We start from the raw sequence: 20,198 nt of genomic DNA, 5'->3' as shown, positions 1-20,198 counted from the left end.
CCATGCACCCAAACAGTAGTATTCCTCCACATATGGGTATCGGTCTACTCAGCAGAAATTTCTTAACAAATTGTATGGCGAAATTGCTCCTGTTACCCTTGTGAAAATAAACAATTTGGGGCTAAAATAACATTTTTATGGAAAAAATCTGATTTTCTATTTTCACAGCTCAACAATATAAACTTCTGTGATGCAACTAAGGGTTCAATGTGCTCACTACACATCTAGATAAATTCCGTGAGGGGTCTAGGTTCCAAAATGGCATCAATTGTTTGGGACTTCCACTGTTTAGGCTCATCAAGGGCTCTCTAAACGTGACATGGCTTTCACTAATGATTCCAGACAATTTTCCATTCAAAACGTAAAGCGCTGCTCCTTCACTTCAGAGACCTGCAGTGTGTCCAAATATTATTTTTTTGCAACATATGTGGTAACAGCGTATTTAGGAGAACTTTCTCAGCAATTTTTTGTCAATTTTCCCCTGTTACTTTTCTCAAAATAAACAATTTGGGATTAAAAGAACATTTTTGCGGAAAAAAATTTGATTTTTAATGTTCACAACTCAATTTTCTACGTTTTTGTGAACCCCAAGTTCAAGGTGCTCACCACACATCTATATAAGTTCCCTGAGGGTTCCAGTTTCCAAAATGGGGTCACTTGTATGGTGCTACTACTGTTTAGGCACATCTGGAGCTCCCCAATGCAAAATGACATCCGCTCTGTATTCCAGCCTATTTTGCATTGAAAAAAGTCAAATGATGCTCCTTCCCTTACGAGCCCTGCCCTACAACCAGACAGTAGTTTTTCCCCACATATGGGGTTTCAGCATACTGAGAAGCAATTGCGCAACAATTTTGGGGTCCATTTTGTACTGTTAACCCTGTGAAAATTAACAATTTGGGGCTAAAAGAACATTATAGCAGAAAAAAAATAAAAAAATTTATTTTCACAGCTTACCTAACTTTATAAATTTCTGTGAAGCACCTGGAAGTTCAAGGTGATCACCACACATCTGTATAAGTTCCTTGAGGGGTCTAGTTTCAAAATAGAGTAACTTATCATGGATTATCAGGGGCTCTCCAGCCAGTTATGCGTTCAAAAAGTCCCTCTCTTCCCAGCCCTGATGTGCACCCAAAGAGAAGTTCTCCCCCACATATGGGGTATCTGCTTGCATACCAATTTTGGGTTCATTTTCTCCTGTTACCTTTGAGAAAACAAAAAAAATTGGGTCTAAAGTAAAATTTTAAATAATAATTTTAAATGAAATAAAGCTAAATGTTCATTTTTTAACTTCCGCATTTTATTAATTCCCATGAGGCACCTGAAGTGTTAATAACATATACTTGTAGAAGTGCGATAAAGCAGAATACGCTGTGCTTTTCTTAATTCCTAAAAAGAACACGCATACACGGAGTAAAGGTTTTTACACATAAGTATGGGATACTACATAGTTACTGTACCTCTGAATACCTGTTTTGTGTTTTTTTTTGTCAAACATACTTGCTCAACCAAGTGACCAATTTACACGAACTCAGGGCCGGCGTCACCACCTGGTGCACTCTGGCAAGTGTTGGAGCCTTGGACGAATGGAGGACCCACTACTGAGTTGAAGTACCGTAGTCTGGTTGCATCACTGGCACCAGGCACCCCCATCAAATACTCACCTCTCTCCATTCCACACTGGTCCGGTCTCTTCAACATCTTTTGACTCTCTGTGATGTTTCAGGGTAGAGGGCGCAAAGACGTCACTACAGCAAGCTCTCTGTCGAGCAGTGCAGGGAGTCAGAAAATGCTGATATTACAGGAGCAGCTGAGAATGAGGAGAGGTGAATACTTGATTTTTTTTCTTGCATGTAGTAATATATGGGGCCAATATACTGTATTGAGCAAAATATATTGGACAATTACACTGTATTAAATATATAGGGCCGTTATACCGTATGAAGCAATATACAGGGCCATTATACTGTATGGAGCAATATACTGTATGTGGCTCATTATAATGAATGGAGCATTATATGGGGTCATTATATACTGCACTCCTCCTGAGGAAGTTACAATATGAAATGTGCGTTGGGGAGGCAGGATAGCCACCATTAACACCTGGTCTGCAAATGTAAGTTTATATTTTGCATGCCTTTAAAAAATTCACTTGGATGAGAGTACTTAGTAACTAATGCACCTTATTAGGCACTGCAAGTTTATATGTAATTATATCTATATGCATAGGCTCACCATGGTTTCATTTTCGAAGTAATTCCTGCCGTCAGCCAAAGAAGAGATGGCAGAGATAAATGGAAAAACAAGTGGGTGGGAAGGCAGACTGAACTGTTTTGTCATGCCATGGGTGCACCAAGCGTCTGTGGTTGGTTTCACCTGTCATTTTGTGCTAACTTTCTATGATTCTATAGGGCAATTGGGCTTGATTCCAAGGAGGTTTCACTTATGAGGCAGGGTGTGTTAGTTTCAATAGAATGAGTGTTTTATCAGCAGGAGAATATCACTAGAAAGCTACATATCCCATGCCGGGCAGTTCAGCTAATCTGTGCAACCCCGCCTCCTCCAATGATTGGTAGAAGACAATATACAGTGTACACAGCAGGCCCGGATTAGTAATCTGCCCAACCGGGCATTTTCCCGGGGGGAAGCTATTTATTAGGCTGTTGTGGGCCGCGCCCGCCCGCTGGCTAATGCGGCGGCCACCGGCCTCTTTTAACCACCGCCGGCCCTTTAAATTTGCGGGCACGGCGGCGGTTTCAAAGGTGCGCGCACTGCAGATTTTGCGGTGGCACACTGGCACCCTAGGAGTTAAGAATGCGCGGCGACGTGAAGCTGCACCTCACGGCACGTTCTTTGAGGGCGGAGCCAGAGAGAGCACGCTGTGCCATCAATGGTTGCAGAGGGCAGCGCCTACTCACTGTGTCGTGTGTTGTCGGTTGTCCTACCATCGGCGACGGCGGGAGGGGGCCATCCAGGCAGGAATCCAGGAGCTGAGGAGCAGGCCAGCTGCTGCTGCGCTGCGACAGTGCGACTCCTTCCCCCGCATGCTGGTTCAGGCTTCAGCCTTCAAGACAGGTCCAGTAAGTTGGCTGGGGCGGGGGTGAGTTGAGTTTAGATATTAAGAGGGCCTGGGGGGGCTGGGGGGAGGTCGGGCTGGGACTCGGGCTCCATCTTTGCCTGAGCTGAGGCTGCATGAGCTGAGGCTGGCTGGGGGGGTCGCAATCTGCCTGAGCTGAGGCTGGCTGGGGGGGCCGCAATCTGCCTGAGCTGAGGCTGGCTGGGGGGCCGCAATCTGCCTGAGCTGAGGCTGGCTGGGGGGGTTGCAACCTGCCTGAGCTGAGGCTGGCTGGGGGGGCCACAATCTGCCTGAGCTGAGGCTGGCTGGGAAGGCCGCAATCTGCCTGAGCTGAGGCTGGCTGGGGGGGCCGCAATCTGCCTGAACTGAGGCTAGCTGGGGGGCCACAATCTGCCTGAGCTGAGGCTAACTGGGGGGCCACAATCTGCCTGAGCTGGTATATACAGGGGCTGGCTGGGGGGGCCGCCATCTGCCTGAGCTGGTATATACAGGGGCTGGTTGGGGGGGCTGCCATCTGCCTGAGCTCGTAAATTACAGGGGCTGGCTGGTGTGGCCGCCATCTGCCTCAGCTGATATATACAGTGGCTGGCTGGGGGGGCCACCATCTGCCTGAGCTGGTATATACAGGGGCTGGCAGGGGGGCTGCCATCTGCCTGAGCTGGTATGTGATTGTGAGGAACAGCCCACTGCTGCCACCAATATGTGACGAATGAGTGAGACCGCTGCCACCAAATTGCGACGGACAGCGGACCCTGTGCCACCAATAGGTCACTATCCCACCACCGACACGGGTTTGTCAGCGGACGGAGGGACGTGACGCACTGCCGGCACACGGCTATCACAGGCACAGTGGGGGCTTATCTTAGTTATCCCACCACCGGCACCACGTGACAAAATACAGCAAGCTAATCTTGCTCTAACAATTTACCGCAGGGGGTATTTTGGATGCCCCACCACTGCTAACAACCTACCAAGAACTGCGGGGATTTATGTATATCCCATTTTCTCAGTTCCACTTTGGAACTCGCAGCTCTCCGGCGCCCCCCTTACCCTCAGGTCAGTCAGGGAACTGCACCTAGGAAAATTAGTCGCCGGATGGGCTGCTTGTTGTGCACGGGCCACTAGACTACTGCAGTAAGGGAATTATCAATGCTGTGGCCGCAGCCCCTCATTCAGCATGTAAGACCCGTCTGTAAAGCCAGCTAGCCTAGCCAGCCGTGCACACCACGCTGCCACCAGCCACGCTTTACTTAATCAAAGAGTTAATTAAGAGGGTCCGTGAGAAACCCCAAATTAGTAGCGATTATCTAAAAAAGGCACATAGTTCATTTCTTAGAGCATGGAGGCAAACTAATAGATTTTTATCATTTATTATCTGCACCCAGCTCAGGCATTTATTTATCTGCACCTCAAAAACATTTCTAGAATTCGACCTTTTCTTACTTTGGACTCTGCAAAAACTCTTACTGTTTCTCTTATTCATTCTCGTCTCGACTATTGTAACTCTCTTCTAATTGGTCTCCCTCTTACCAAACTCTCCCCTCTCCAATCTGTCTTGAATGCTGCAGCCAGGATCATATTCCTCGCCAATCGTTACACCGATGCCTCTACCTTGTGCCAGTCATTACACTGGCTACCCATCCACTCCAGAATTCAGTATAAACTTATTACCCTCACCCACAAAGCCCTCCATAGCTCAGCACCACCCTACATCTCCTCCCTTGTTTCAGTATACCACCCTACCCGCGACCTCCGTTCTGCTGATGACCTGAGGTTAGTATCCTCAATAGTCAGAACCTCCCACTCCCGTCTCCAAGACTTTACACGTGCCGCGCCAATTCTTTGGAATGCACTTCCCAGGTCAATACGATTAGTCGCCAATCCCCACAATTTTAAGCGTGCCCTGAAAACGCATTTATTCAGACTGGCCTATTGCCTCAACACATTAACCTAATCTATCCCTGTGTGGCACAGCCAAAAGTTTTACCATAACCAGATTTCCCGCATCATGTTCCCACATGCTTTATGCATCCATTAGCCCTCTGTCTGTACTGTCACACACTTAACATTATGGCTGGTCCATACAATCAGGGCAACTGTTACCACCCACCTTTCGTGTCTACCTCTTTCCTCATAGACTGTAAGCTTGCGAGCAGGGCCCTCATTCCTCTTGGTATTTGTTATAATCTACTGTATGTGATTATTGTTATGCTGTAATGTCTATTGTCTGTACAAATCCCCTCTGAAATGTAAAGTGCTGCGGAATATGTCGGCGCTATAGAAATAAAATTTATTATTATTATTATTATTTATTCCCAAAAGGGCAGTGATTACTTAGATAAAGAATTGTTACAAAATTGAGACATTAAATATGTACAAATACAAATATACGGTAACATAAAGGGATTAAAAGACAGAAAGCAACACTCACATGTGTTCAGTCGGTATCAGGCAGACCATGTGGGGGGAGAATGCGGAGCCACACATCTCCACTCATCTGCACGTCTTGTCAGCACGGACTCTGTAGCTCCAACTGACTGGAATTTGGTAGGGACCTATAGCCTAGGGTCTGTGACCTCACGAAATGGGGGGTCTGGTGAGGTCCAACCCCCTTCTCTCTCAGTTATAACTTAACTAAAAAAGTTATGATAACCATATCTTAATGGGGGAAGCTCGTATGAACTCACCAAGGGTATCATGCTTCCCAGTGTAATGAACCCAACAAGAAAACATCAAGAATGCACTAGATAGGACACTCCATTTGGGAGCAATCCATATCTCAATTTCTGGATGTCCAAGAATCGTGAAACTTAGGAGTTTAGAAAGCTGGCTTCGTGCCCTTTGCAGAAATGTGAGTTTCATATCTCTATCACAAGCGACGTGCGCACTAGGCTTCTTTTAATATTTCCTATACCTGTATTCAAGCTTCATGGTTTCAGAACAAAGCAATGCTTTCCCTTGCAAGGGGGGGAAGGCTGTGAGAGGAAATGGACAGTTTCATGTTACCAGCAAGCACAGAGCTGATAAGAAGGGGGGGTTGCAGCTACATGACAGGCTCGTCTCCTCAGTGTGTAGCAATGGGGGATTTCTAGAAGGTTCTAGAAACATCATACTTTACTTTAACATACAGATCTTACAGACATTTTACATTACAGTGATGTATATAACGGGCTGGCTGGGGGGCTGCCATCTGCCTGAGCTGGTATATACAGGGGCTGGCTGGGGGTCCGCCATCTGCCTGAGCTGGTATATTACAGGGGCTGGCTGGGGGGGCCGCCATCTGCCTGAGCTGGTATGTACAGGGGCTGGCTGGGGGGCCACCATCTGCCTGCACTGATGTGATGTATATACAGGGTAGCTGGGAGGGGCCGCCATCTGCCTGCGCTGATGATGTATATACAAGGGCTGGGGAGCCATCATCTGCCTGTACTGATGATGATGTATATACAAGAGCTGGGGGGGCCACCACCTGCCTGCGCTGATGATGATGAATATACAAGGGCTGGGGGGGCTGCCATCTGCCTGCACTGATGATGATGATGTTATAATCTGTGTATGTGTCTGTATATGTGTATATGTGTATGTCTGCATGTGTGCATGAGTGTCTGTGTGCCTGTCTATGTGCGTGTATGCATGTGAGCATGTCTATAAGTGTGTCTTATGCATGTTGCAAGCCTGTCTGTGGGTGTGTCTATAAGCATGTCTGCATGCGTGTTTATAATCATTTCTATAAGCATGCCTGCAAGCTAGACTGCATGTCTGCTTGTGTGTTTCCTTGTGTGTGTCTGCTTGCATGTGTGCGATTGTTTATAAGCATGTCTGTCTGTGTGCGTGCGTTTATAAGTGTGTCTATAAGCATGTCTATGTACTTATCTAAGTGAGTGTGTGCGAGCGTCTCTGTGTCACACTATATACTATATACACAGCTCCACTCTATATTCCTTACTAGACTTGAGCGACTTTGGTCGGAACGGGTTTCGTGAAAAACGAATGAAACAAAATTTGAGTCGGATGAAACTGGTTCGACTAGGGCAAAAAAAGTCGGAGTTTCGTCCGAAACCCGACCCAAATGCAAGTCAATGGGAAATAAAAGTCGGCATTGAGCGGATGACATTCATTCACTCAATGCCGACTTTTATTTCCCATTGACTTGCATTGGGGTCGGGTTTCAGACGAAACTCCGACTTTTTTTGCCCTAGTCGGACCAGTTTCATCCGACTCAAATTTTGTTTCATTCGGGTTTCACGAAACCCGATCCGACCGAAGTCGCTCAACTCTATTCCTTACCACAGTATACATTGTGGAGCTGTGTATACTTCTATCCTGTATACATGTTGTAATTCTTAGTATCTGCGCTTATTATGTGTGTGTATATGTGTGTGTATATATATATATGTATATATATATATACACACACATACACTAGAGGTGTGCCCGATGCTATCGCATCGGGAGGGAAGTGTGAGTACGTGTGTGTGAGTACATATGTGTGTGTACGTGTGTGTGTGTACATACGTGTATGTGTGTGTGTACATGTGTGTGTATAGCAGCTGCCTTCCCACCCACCTCCGTGCAGTCACAGCCAGCAGGAAAGAGGGTGGTTTGCGGCCTGTGCTGGAGATGTGACTACGTGTGTGTGTGTGTGTATGTGAGTACGTGTGTATGTGAATACATGTGTGTGTATGTGAGTGTGTGTGTGTGTATGTGAGTGTGTGTGTATGTGAATACATGTGTGCATGTGAGTACGTGTGTATGTGAGTGTGTGTATGTGAGTGTGTGATATATATCACTCTGATAAGTTGTGGAAAAAGTGGCGGACTCTTTATTAGCCAATGTGGCAACGTTTCAGATCCATAACATAACCTTTTCTCTGCTGTGGGACTGAAATGTTGCCACATGGGCTAATAAAGAGTCCACCCCTCCCTGCTTGCTCAGGGCCCTGGCACTTCCGATACTTACCTCTTCCCGCTCCTCCGCTGTGGTGGGTTCTGACTGTCACGTTTCAGGTCAGAGGGTGCAGTGACGTCACGTCTGTACTCCCTCTGCCTGAACAGTCACAGTGCAGAAAGCCGGAAGACACCGACGTTTAGGAGTCCGGAGCAGAGCAGTGACCAGCGAGGACAGAGCAGGATTTTAGTTTTTTTTTTTAAATGTTTTGAGCAATATATGGGTCCCATCATATACCGGAGCATCATATAGGGCCCATCATATACTGGAGCATAATATGGGGAACATTATGTATTGAGCATCATATGGGGCCCATTATACTGAAGCATAATATGGGGCCCATTATATACTGGAACATTATGTGGGGCCCATTATATACTGGAACATCAAATGGAGCTCATTATATACTGGAACATCATATGGTGCCCATTATGTATGGAGCATTACATAGGGCCCATCATATAATAGAGCATCATATGGGGCCCATTATATATGGAGCATCATATAGGGCCCATTATATATGGAGCATCATATGGGGCCCATTATATGTGGAGCATTACATGGAGCCCATTCCGTTTGGAGCAATATATAGGGCCCATCATATAAAGTACGGAGCATTATATGGAGCTCATTCTGTATGGAGCTCATTATACTGTATGGAGTATTATATGGGGCTCATTACACTGTTGGGAGCATTATATGGGGCTCATTATAGTGTTTGGGGCATTATATGGGCCTCATTATACTGCTTGGAGCAATATATGGGGATCATTATTCTGTATGGAGCAATATATGGGGCTCATTATTCTGTATGGAGCATTATATGGGGCTCATTATAATTTATGGCGCATTATATGGGGCTCATTATTCTGTATGGAGCATTATATGGGGCTCATTATTCTGTATGGAGCACTATATGGGGCTCATTATTATGAATGGAGTAATATATGGGGCTCATTGTACTGTATGGAGCACTATATGGGGCTCATTTTTCTGTATGGAGCACTATGTTGTACCCATAATACTGTATGGAGCATTATATGGGGCTCATTATTATGAATCGAGCAACATATGGGGCTCATTATACTGTATTGAGCGTTATATGGGGCACATTATACTGTATGGAGCATTATATGGGGCTCATTATTCTGTATGGAGCATTATATGGGGCTCATTATTCTGTATGGAGGACTATACTGTCTAGTTTCTGACCTATTGCACAATAGTTATCACTCATGTAATGTAAGAAGTGAAATCTTTGGCATTGTATACCTATATTTCTCTGCTGTATCTGTGCATTATGAATTGTGGTATGTGTTAAAGGGGCCACTGAGACTCTTTCACCTGGGGCCCACAAAAACCTGAAGCCGGCCCTGTGTGACTTGCACACTGCCCACTTTTCCTGTCTTGTTGTCGAAGAGGTAACATTGGGCTTTGGGAGAGTCAATATTGGTTTAGTATTTTTAATATTACTATGGCCAAATGAAAATAAAATATTGGAAAAGCTGTTTAAATGGATAATCCCAAGTAATCCGCTCTCCTCTGGATAGGGGATAACTTTCCAATTGCTGGATATCCGACTGCTGGGACCCCCATGATCCTGAAAATCGGAGGTCTGTAGAGCACCATGTAAATGCAGCTGTGGTCGATCATACGCACTGTGGCGGAATCACATGTGGCTCTTCAAATAACTTCTTTTAAGAGAGTGACGGGCGCGACAAAGTAAAGCAAAAATTCACTGGGTGAGGAGTGTTATAGTTTGTGGGCTGGTGGAGTTTGTGTGGCAGGGCTGCTTTTTTGTCCCAGTCCGGCCCTGGTACACAGCGATCTGCCAATCAGGTGTGTGGGCAGAGTTAAACATAGCTAATCATTCTGAACACTGCTAAATCTACAACACAGAAAGCAAGTATTTTAACAAAATTGCACCTAACAGTCCTGTAAGCGGTAAATTGCAGGAATCAGGGTCTCTGTCTCTATAATATGCTGCTCTCAGATAACATAGCAAAAACCTGCTGATATAGTCCCTTGAAATGTCAGAGATTAATTGCAGCATTTGATGAGTTAACAATAGTGATCAGAGCTCAGCTTCAAATACTTATAGGACATACAGATGCTGACTGTATAACACAGGTATTATCTGCCAGGTAAGCTCCTGGGCCCACTTCATACACCTGCACTAGGTGGGAGATGTACATACACATTACGTGTCAGGAATCTGTTCTCTTGCTCTTCCTAGTAAATATTAGTTTCAGAAAAACAATCCTCAGGTCAAATCCTAGGAGTAGTCTCTAATAGCAACCACTGACACCATAAGATATTGTGTCAAAATCAAAGTACCAGAATCAGTAAACAGAAGCATGGTCTTCCAAATCCAAGGACACAGCCATCAAAATTAATACAATACAATAGATAGGTTCAGGTCAGCGCAGTCAGTGAACTAAATGCAGAATCAAAGACCAGTCAAGATCAAATCCAAAATGGCAAACATGAAAGCACAACATGTACACATCAACCAAGACCAACAGCGGTAAAGGTTAGTCAAAGGCTCACCTTTAGTGGTTGTGCATCCAGGCACAACCCTGTGGTAAATGTGTGAATCAATAGGGCTTCTGCTCTACCCGCTGGAACCTCCACAGGATCCAGAACATGTTGAAGAAGGAGGATTCTGGTTGAGGTGATCTTCCAGCATGGCCCACGAATGTCCAATCCAGACCCGCACTTTAAAAAAAAGGTATAAAGAGAAGCATTATCCTAAAAAACTCATAGCTGATGCCTTCAAATGGTTGGTAATCATGCAAGAGGAAGACTGTATAAAAAATCTGAAAAAACTGCAACATCATCCCAAATCTTAAATGCCAATAAGATAGAGAACAAAGTTAAATATGGTTTGATAACCACCTTCAATCAGTCTCACAAACAGATAAGGGGTGTGTTATCAAAACATGGGGGAATACTCACCAATGACCTTATATTAGCAGGGAATAATGTCATCTTTAGGAGGAACATGAATCTCAAAAATCATGTTGCTCCAAGTAGAATAAGGCATCACCAGTCAAAAACACCCTCTGCACTTTCTACACTCAGCAATGGAATCGATGGTTCCTATAGATGCAACAGAAAAGCTTTTCTTCATTTTCAACAGGGGAATCATTTACCATCAAGCAGTTTGTCCATTGCAATTCTAATTTTGTGATTTACCTGTTGGAATGTGAATGCAGGTTACAATACGTGGGGCGGACCGCTCGCACCACACACAAAAGAATGAATGATCACAGGTACAATATAAGAACTGGCCTCATGCAGCATGGTCTCTCCAGACATTTTTCAACTGATCACAATAAAGGTCCTACCAACCTCCGTTTAATCATATTAGAACAAATACCTGAAAATTCACCCAACAGACTGCAGAGATTGATCAGCAGGGAATCTTTTTGAATATTTAAGATATCCACACTCAAGCCTGATGAGTGTATAGAAGATAAAAGTTAGCACGGGGGATTGGGTTTTTCTGATGTAGTGATTAATGGCCACTGGGAAGCATCAATGTACAATCTGATGCGGTTTGGATTTATACCTAATATATATATACACAGTATATATATATGTATATATATATATATATATATATATATATCTGTATAAAAAGAGGATTTTTTATGATGGAGGTATATATATTTCTTTGGAATTTTAGTGGTTCTTGCATAGGAATTTTTTACATTTGTACTCTTCAGCAGAGGTTCGGTAATGTTTATACAGTGTTATGGTATTTGCTGATGACCAAGAATGGAGACGAGGTCCATTTGCATAATTGGATTAGCACTTGTTATGTCTAGCATTTTATTTGTTAGCCGAAATGCATAGCAAATAAAGTTTTTAAAACCTACTTTTCTTGATTTGGAATGAACGTTCATGGTTAGCGCTGTAAGGTCACCTCAACCAGAAACCTCCCTCTTCAAGATAGCAAACCTAAAATAGCATCACATAGCAGCAAAAATACCTTGTTGTTTGGGAAAGTTAAGGAAGTTCTCAGGTTTAAATAATCAGAGATATACAACCATGTGCCAGGCACCAACCAGATGACTGTCAATGCACGTTCATCTATGAAGAGATTAGTTGAAATAACAAGACAAGATAAGGAATATAAAGTGCACAGTAGGCGATGTCTCGATTTACTATATTGAGGGGTATGATACATCATCTCCTAAAGGGAATCTGTTAAAAAGCTTGTGTGTAGTTGTTTACTTACAATTAAGGTTTTATCATTGCTGTGACTAGCTGGCATGAACTTGCTAGTCTGACTCTGCCCCCTTCTGTGATAAGCAGCTCAATGTCAATAGATTATGTGCATATAGAATTTGTTGTTTTCAGGGTCAGCTGTAGTATGGGTGGGGATAGCTTTCTCAGCTCTGCTTCATGCTCCATCTAAGAACTCTAATTGTGTCAGAACTGATGCATCCAGTAAACTAAGTGATACATTGTTGGATTCAAGTTCTCTTTGCCTACATCATGCTGGTAGTAAAAACCTGCTTACAGATTCCCTTTAATTATTGCTGGGGTATAAACTCTGAAACTGCTACCGATCCTGAGAATGAATAGTCTGCACATGGGCTTTCATCTGAATAGTGGCTATACTGTAGGTTACCCACACGCCAAAGTGGTCAAGAGCAACTATACAAAAACTTTTAAGAGGACAGTGCTAATCCATTCAGTCCTCCACCACTCCAGAGCCACCGCTGCAATGCTACCTAATTGTCTCAGTTTACTTCCCTGCAACTAAGTACATGCAATCTACACAAATGACTATGCTGCTAATCTATAGCGCTAGTGGGATTGTGATTTGAAAAATATTGACTACATATTGAATAAGACATGAGAAAAGAATCCAGCTTCACCAATGTGCAATTGTCTTTATTAGGTAAGTAAATACAGGGTGGATGGGATGGTTAAAATTCTCATGCAAGAAACACGTTTCAGGTGCTCATGGCAGCCTTAATCATGAAACGCGTTGATGTTTCTTGCATGAGGATTTTAACCATGTCATCCACCTTGTATTTACTTAACTAATAAAGAAGATTGCACATCTATTAAGCTGGAATCATTTCTTATTTCTATTCCCAGAGAGGCAGAGGCCTTGACCCATGCTCCTCTCCAAAGAAACGCAACAGCGGTGAGCTGGACTTTCTGATCTATATATATATTGGACAAGCCTTAACTGCTTCGAATTTTTGTCACTTATACATTCAGATGTTATTATTTTTTAATTGGAAACTTTTGACACTTTATTGTGGACATGCGTTACGATATACAGTATTTAGGGAGCGAAAGAGCAAAGTTTTACATTGTTTATAAGATTATTTTAGATTCTACTTTATGTGATTTAATTATGTTTTTTGTAAGAAGCTATTCAGTTATTCAGTCTAATTTGTTGGCTATTTTACAAATGGTAGAATAAAGAACGAACTCAGACTATTCACACTTGACAATGAAGTCAATTAAGTGATAATAGTAATGCTTGATCAATTTTGAGAATTCTCTGTATTGAATTGCAATTAATTTTTAACAAACTGCTCGAGGAATCAAATAATACGAAAAAAGAAAATGGGAAGCCAAAATTCAAAAGGCGAAATTTAATTATTTATCTGGAGATATGAAAGAAATTGAAAACGATTTTAGCGCATGAGATGCTTATCGTTAAAATTAAATTTTCTAAGCTGAAATGATATTTCATTAATATTTATATTTTTCTAATAAGGAAACTACTAAACACAATATACTATTTTCTGCTATAATGTGATCGTTGTAATTCTATAAAGCCTTTAAGTGAAAAATTTATTTGTGTTAAATTGCTTAGATGTTCAATTGGTTTCACTTTGCCAATTTGTTCCTCTTTGAAAATGAAATTAAGAGGCTTTCAGAGAATATTTATATTTCACTAATTTTGTTTAATTACTGTTAAATTAAAGAGCAAAAAGCAAACATGTATAACTGTAGCATTGTGGAGAAACAATGCTTCTGAGTAGAGCTGGGCATGTGCAACATCAACTTTTGCAGAATCCGGCTCTGTGGTTGCAACACATTTTTCTCTTCTGAACTGTAAGGTTGTGTTCAGATTTGGTGTGTACACTCCTCAACATGGCAGGCAATTTTCCCAATACAATATAGAAAGGGTCCATAGACCCCTATAGATCTTACAAATGGCAGGAATAACTAGGGAGTTACGAAGTAGCCCTGACAGTTCTATTTCCTCTGGTTCCCATATCCTGTGGCCGCTACTTGGATGCTGATAGTGGTGTTGGGACTAACTAATAAGTGCTCTAAGTGACATGAAAGGGAATCCGTCACCTCCAAAATGCATTTGAAATTACCTATACAGTGTGTAGGGTATTTAGCCCCACTAAAAACCATGTCAGCACTGTACCTGTTACTGGTACAATGACTGAGAAAATAACTTCTAATTCATATGTAAAAGAGGGCGTCACAGTGCATCCTTGGCACGGCCATGGTGAACAGTAATGCCTTCTCATTAAATATTGGAGGTTTTTCCCTTACTTCTGATTGACAGTGCTCGCTTCCCAAACTGAGGCCTGTCTGAAAATTGAAGGAGTGTGTAAGCGTTCTGTCTGTGGCCGGCTGGTCTCACGCAGAGTAGCCAGGCGCGTTCTCCTCCCTGCCTTTTCTGCTGACACCACTTACTACACTAATATTCTCCACTCTGGAGTTGCTCGATACACTGCCATGTGTATTATTACAGCAAGTAGCATCAGTAGAAAGAAGACAGGGAGGAGAATGCGTCCGTCCTCTCTGTGAGCGTGGTCTGACACAGGTATTGTAAGTAGACATGCTGTCAACATCAGGCAGTGCTCACTCTGGGAAATGAGCACTGCCAATCAGAAGCGAGGGAATAATAAGCAAATGTGGAGCCATAATGGTGCACTCTTAGCCATGCCAATGATATATTACATTACATATTAAGTTATTTTCAGTAACAGGTAACACTGTATTGGCCATTTAGAATACATTATGGGGATAACGGGCTCCCTTTAACTCCTTAATGACCGGAGCTTTTTTCGGTTTTGCGCTTTCGTTTTTCGCTCCCCTTCTTCCCAGAGCGATAACTTTTATATTTTTCCATCAATATGGCCATGTGAGGGCTTTTTTTTTGCAGGACAGGTTGTACTTTTGAGAGACATCACTGGTTTTAGCATGTCATGTACTCAAAAATGGAAAAAAAATTCCAAGTGGTGTGAAATTGCAAAAAAAAAGTGCAATCTCACACGTTTTTTGTTTGGCTTTTTTGCTAGGTTCAATAAATGCTAAAACTGACCTGCCATTATGATTCTCCAGGTCATTGCGAGTTCATAGACACCAAGCATGTCTAGGTTCTTTTTTATATAAGTGGTGAAAAAAAATTCCGGTTTGCTGTAAAAAAAAAAAAAAAGTGTCACTTTCCAATACCCATAGCATCTCCATTTTTCGTGATCTCAGGTTGGGTGAGGGCTTATTTTTTGCGTGCTGAGCTGACATTTTTAAGGATACCATTTATGAGCAGATAAGTTCCTTTGATCACCTGTTATTGCATTTTAATGCAATGTCGCGGCGACCAAAAAAATGTAATTCTGGTGTTTTGATTTTTTTCCCGCTACGTCATTTAACGATGGGGTTAATCCTTTTTTTATTTGATAGATCAGGTGATTCTAAACATGGCGATGCCTAATATGTGTATGTGTGATTTTTTTTATTGCTTTATTTTGAATGGGGCGAAAGGGGGGTGATTTAAACTTTTATTTGTTTTTATTTTTTCCATATTTTTTAAAACTTTTTTATAATTTTGGCATGCTACAGTAGCCTCTATGGGAGGCTAGAAACTGCCATAGATCGATAGGTTCTGCTACATAGAGGTGATGCTCAGATCACCTCTATGTAGCAGAATGACAGCATTGCTATGAGCGCCGTCCACCAGGTGGCGCTCATAGCAATCTGGCATCAACAACCATAGAGAGTCTCTAGGAGACCTCTGGTTGTTATGCCAATGCATTGCTGACCCCCGATCACGTGACGGGGTCGGTGATGCATGTATTTCCAGCTGGGTGGTCGGAAGCGCTTGACAGCGGCATTTTATTAGTTAATAGGCGCGGGTGGATCGCGATTCCACCTGCACCTATTGCAGGCACATGTCAGCTGTTCAAAACAGCTGACAAATCCCAGCTTTGATGTGGGCTCACCGCCGGAGCCCTCATCAAAGCGGGGATCTGACCTTGCACGTACTATTGCGTCCAAGGTCAGAAAGGGGTTAAAAAGGATACCTAGAGTCACTATAACAAGTATACTGCAGAGAAAGAAGGATCTGGAGGCGTTTCCATGTATGGGGATCCCAACAGATATTCCAGGTATAGACAGAATGTCCAGCTACTATATAGGGGTGTCATGGTCACGTGTCTCTGGACGCAGCGGTTACCGCAAGGCGAACCCATAACACACATGACCCTGGAAACACCGCCTCCAGTGGGGTGCATTTAAATAATAAAACGTGCAGGTGGATACGCCACCTCCACCTCGCGAATTTAGGTATTACACGTTATACAATAATTCTGGAAACCCCGCCTCCAGTAAGGCGAATTTAAATAATAAGGGGGAACCTGGGAAACATTAACAATGGTGGGCCCTGCGATAGGGAATGGGGAGATGGAGACCTCCTAAGCTCCCCTGAGCCAGTGTCCCTGCACTCCTAACATTCCCTATACAGGCTCCGTGCCTGTCGCTGCACGTGAACCTTAACCCCTTGCTCGCCCTGACCCTAAACCCTCACTAGGGAATGGGTCGGTGCGGAGACTAATCCCACCACTGCACTAATAACACACATGAGGAAAGAGACAATACAGGGGGAACACCACTTAGCTTTGCTCTGTTGCGTGCGCTCCTAGCAACAGAGCCCACCACCTGCGTGCATCTTCTCCTCCACCTGGATCCATCACCATAACAGGATCCTTCACCTTAGTGCAGCCTTGGAGCAGAGTCCACCACCAGTTGCTGCTGCTTAGTAACAGAGTCCCCAAGATGAGTCCAGCTTCTGCCACGAAGTCGAGCATGCTTGAGTCCAGCTCAGCAGCCAAGTCACACATGGTGAGTGCCACTCTCCATAGTCGCCACTCCACCAGTCCATGCAGACACTTCCCGCCGACAACATCACTGCGACCCCACCACGCCATGCCAGCCCTTCGTCCAGACACCATAGCTGAAACACGTCCCCCCTAGCTAAGCAGCGCAGGACTCCTCTCCAGCTCCATCCTTCCACCAGGCTCTCAAACCCAGAGTGAACACAATCTCACAATATCACAGGCAGTGATTGCACACCCCTAGCACACCTTTATAGGGTGTCACACCTGAAACATAATTATGTGCACAAAAACCTAAAGTGCAATACCACTAGCCACCACCGGGGACAGTCAAGACACCTTGGAACTTTTTTCAGATCATGACAAGGGGTTTTTGCTATATTTATTGTTCATCAATCAGGTTGAAAAAACAAATGCACACATGCAAGTGGACCATATTAACGGAAAGATAAAACATTGCACAACATGTTTCAACAATACAAGCCTTTGTCAGGTGCCTAGAGATATGTACAGTAGCTCAAACAAACTACTTATTTTTTACTTTACATATATATTTATATACGCAACCTCCGATCCTCACAAGATCTTCTTCTCGACTCCCCTCTTTCATCCTCCTCCCACAATCACACACAAGATTTCTCCTGCACATCCACCTACTCTGGAACTCTCTACCCCAATATATCAGACTCTCGCCTACCGTGGAAACCTTCAAAAGGAAACTGAAGACCTATCTCTTCCGACAAGCCTACAGCCTGCAGTAATCACCGATCCACCAAACCGCTGCCTGACTAGCTCACCTACTGTATCCTCACCCATCCCTTGTAGATTGTGAGCCCTCGAGGGCAAGGTCCTCTCTTCTCCTGTACCAGTTGTGACTTGTATTGTACTTGTTTTTTATTATGTATACCCCTCCTCACATGTAATGTGCCATGGAATAAATGACACTATAATAATAAATTTTACAGTCAACATTCTATTTTTTTTATAATGGCTCTATTCATAATTAATTATGACTTGTCACACAGAGCTATATTGGAGGAAAAGGCAGGCACACCTATAGGCGACACAGACATTCTGCTGCAAGTTCTCTTGAAACATCTCCTATCTTAATAATGGGAAAATCTGTGTTCACTGAAGTCAGAATTTACCAGTGAATTGAAAATTTTAATAATGAATGATGAATTCAAATAAAAAAAAAGAAAATGTCTCTATTAAGGTATATTATAAACTTTCTAATTTGCACATGTACTATTGATTTATGAAACAAATGTAAGTGACTATTAGGCTGTGTGCACACGTTGCGGATTTTGATGCGGATCTGCAGCGTTTTTGGGCGCGAGGAAATACATCAAATTCGCAGTGTAGTGCACAGCTAATGTTATTCATTGCTAAATTCAGAATTGCTTTGCACATGCTGCTGAAAAATCTGTGTAGATTTGCTGCGTTATTTTTCCGCAACATGTCGATTCTTTTTACGGATCCGTAGCAGCGTTTTCCAGTCTGTCATATATATTCATATTCTCTCTCTCTCGCTCTCTCTCCTTCACACACCGGTTCCATTCCCAGTACCACCTAACAAATCCGCTCAGCAAAAACACCTTAACATCCGCAAGAAATCAGCATCAATTCAACCATTTTACCCTGCGTTTTCGGCCAAGAGATGCGGATTCTCTGCAGAAAATTCTGCAGGCTAGTCTGCAACATGTGAAAACAAACCGACTAAAGCAAAATCCAATAAGGAGGGAAGCCACCCACAAATACAATCATAGTGGGAAATCAGTAAGGCTCCCTGAAGGACACTCCCAAATACGATTAGAAACCAAGAGAAACACACAGGAGTACAAAGTCCATAATTATAAAATTTATGAAATTTATTTTAGTAGTTTAAAATGACAATAACAATGAGTATGCAAAAATACAATAGAGTACAAAGATCAGGCAATCCTGGCTGAGGTCAGATAATAATAAGATTGGTGCAAATTTGCATAAGGTGCAGACAAAATATGGGGAAAAATAGGCTAACATCTCCTCACAATAGAGATCATTATATAAGTATAGAGACAATAATCTGAGGTGTAAAAGAATGCTCAAGCAAAGTGCTTACCAATAGTAAAGCTGCACGGGACCACAGACCGCCGCAACCGACGCGCGTTTCGCTCACTCTTTAGCAAGGTGCGGTGCAGTGTGCCATAACGAGCCACCCTTAAATATCCCCGAGACCAGCTGAGCACAATAGCGGTGCGTGTATCCGGAAACCGCCCCCGGAAATTGCATCACCAGTAGGCCTGGAAACATAACGCCGCAAGTCAGCGCAGACCTGAAGTTGTCACCGACAAGCATACATCACGTTCCTGCGCCCCCAGCAATGCTCCGAGGCGCATGAATCCGGAGACATGCGCAGTGTGCACCAGAGTCAGGCCAACATAGACGTGCAGTATACCCTTATTCTATATGTGCACCCATCTAATAATGGAAGACCTGATCTGTACTGGAGACGTAGAGGCCCACTTTTCTTTATCCATTCCAGCAACCAGTCCCTTGCACCAAGCCTTCCAGAACATGGAGACATTACAAGCCTATTATAAGTATAAAGACATATTCTGGCTGGTGCAAATGGATGAGCATTAGATTTGCTCTTTCATCTAGCAGAGCCCACATCACAACATCCACTGATGACTTCAACAAGAAGAAAAATAAGCAAGAAAACCTGACTAAATCAATTGTATTAGGAGGCTAGCGCCATTAATTTAATTATTACATTTATATATTTCACATTTTTCTATGGGAGACGGATGAACATATAAAATGAATAATCACATGTCCTGCAATTAAGAACATGAAAGAGAAAAAAAAGATGAAAAGTATATAATTCAGAGATTTTTACATTCTTTGAGTATAAAATTATGGGTTGTCAAAATTGAATCGTTCTTGCAAGCTCGTAATTGCTACTGATAATGAACACCGCAGTGTGTTCTTCACTAGTCATAGGCTTTATTTGAATATAATATGATACAGTTTCAAGCCAAAAGTGTTGAGCACAAAACTACCCTGACCTGCTCCAG

Source organism: Dendrobates tinctorius, unplaced genomic scaffold (assembly GCF_039654945.1).
Source record: "Dendrobates tinctorius isolate UK_male_01 unplaced genomic scaffold, ASM3965494v1 ptg000082l, whole genome shotgun sequence".
Lineage (NCBI taxonomy): Eukaryota > Metazoa > Chordata > Amphibia > Anura > Dendrobatidae > Dendrobates > Dendrobates tinctorius.
Note: the sequence above shows the minus strand (reverse complement) of the source record.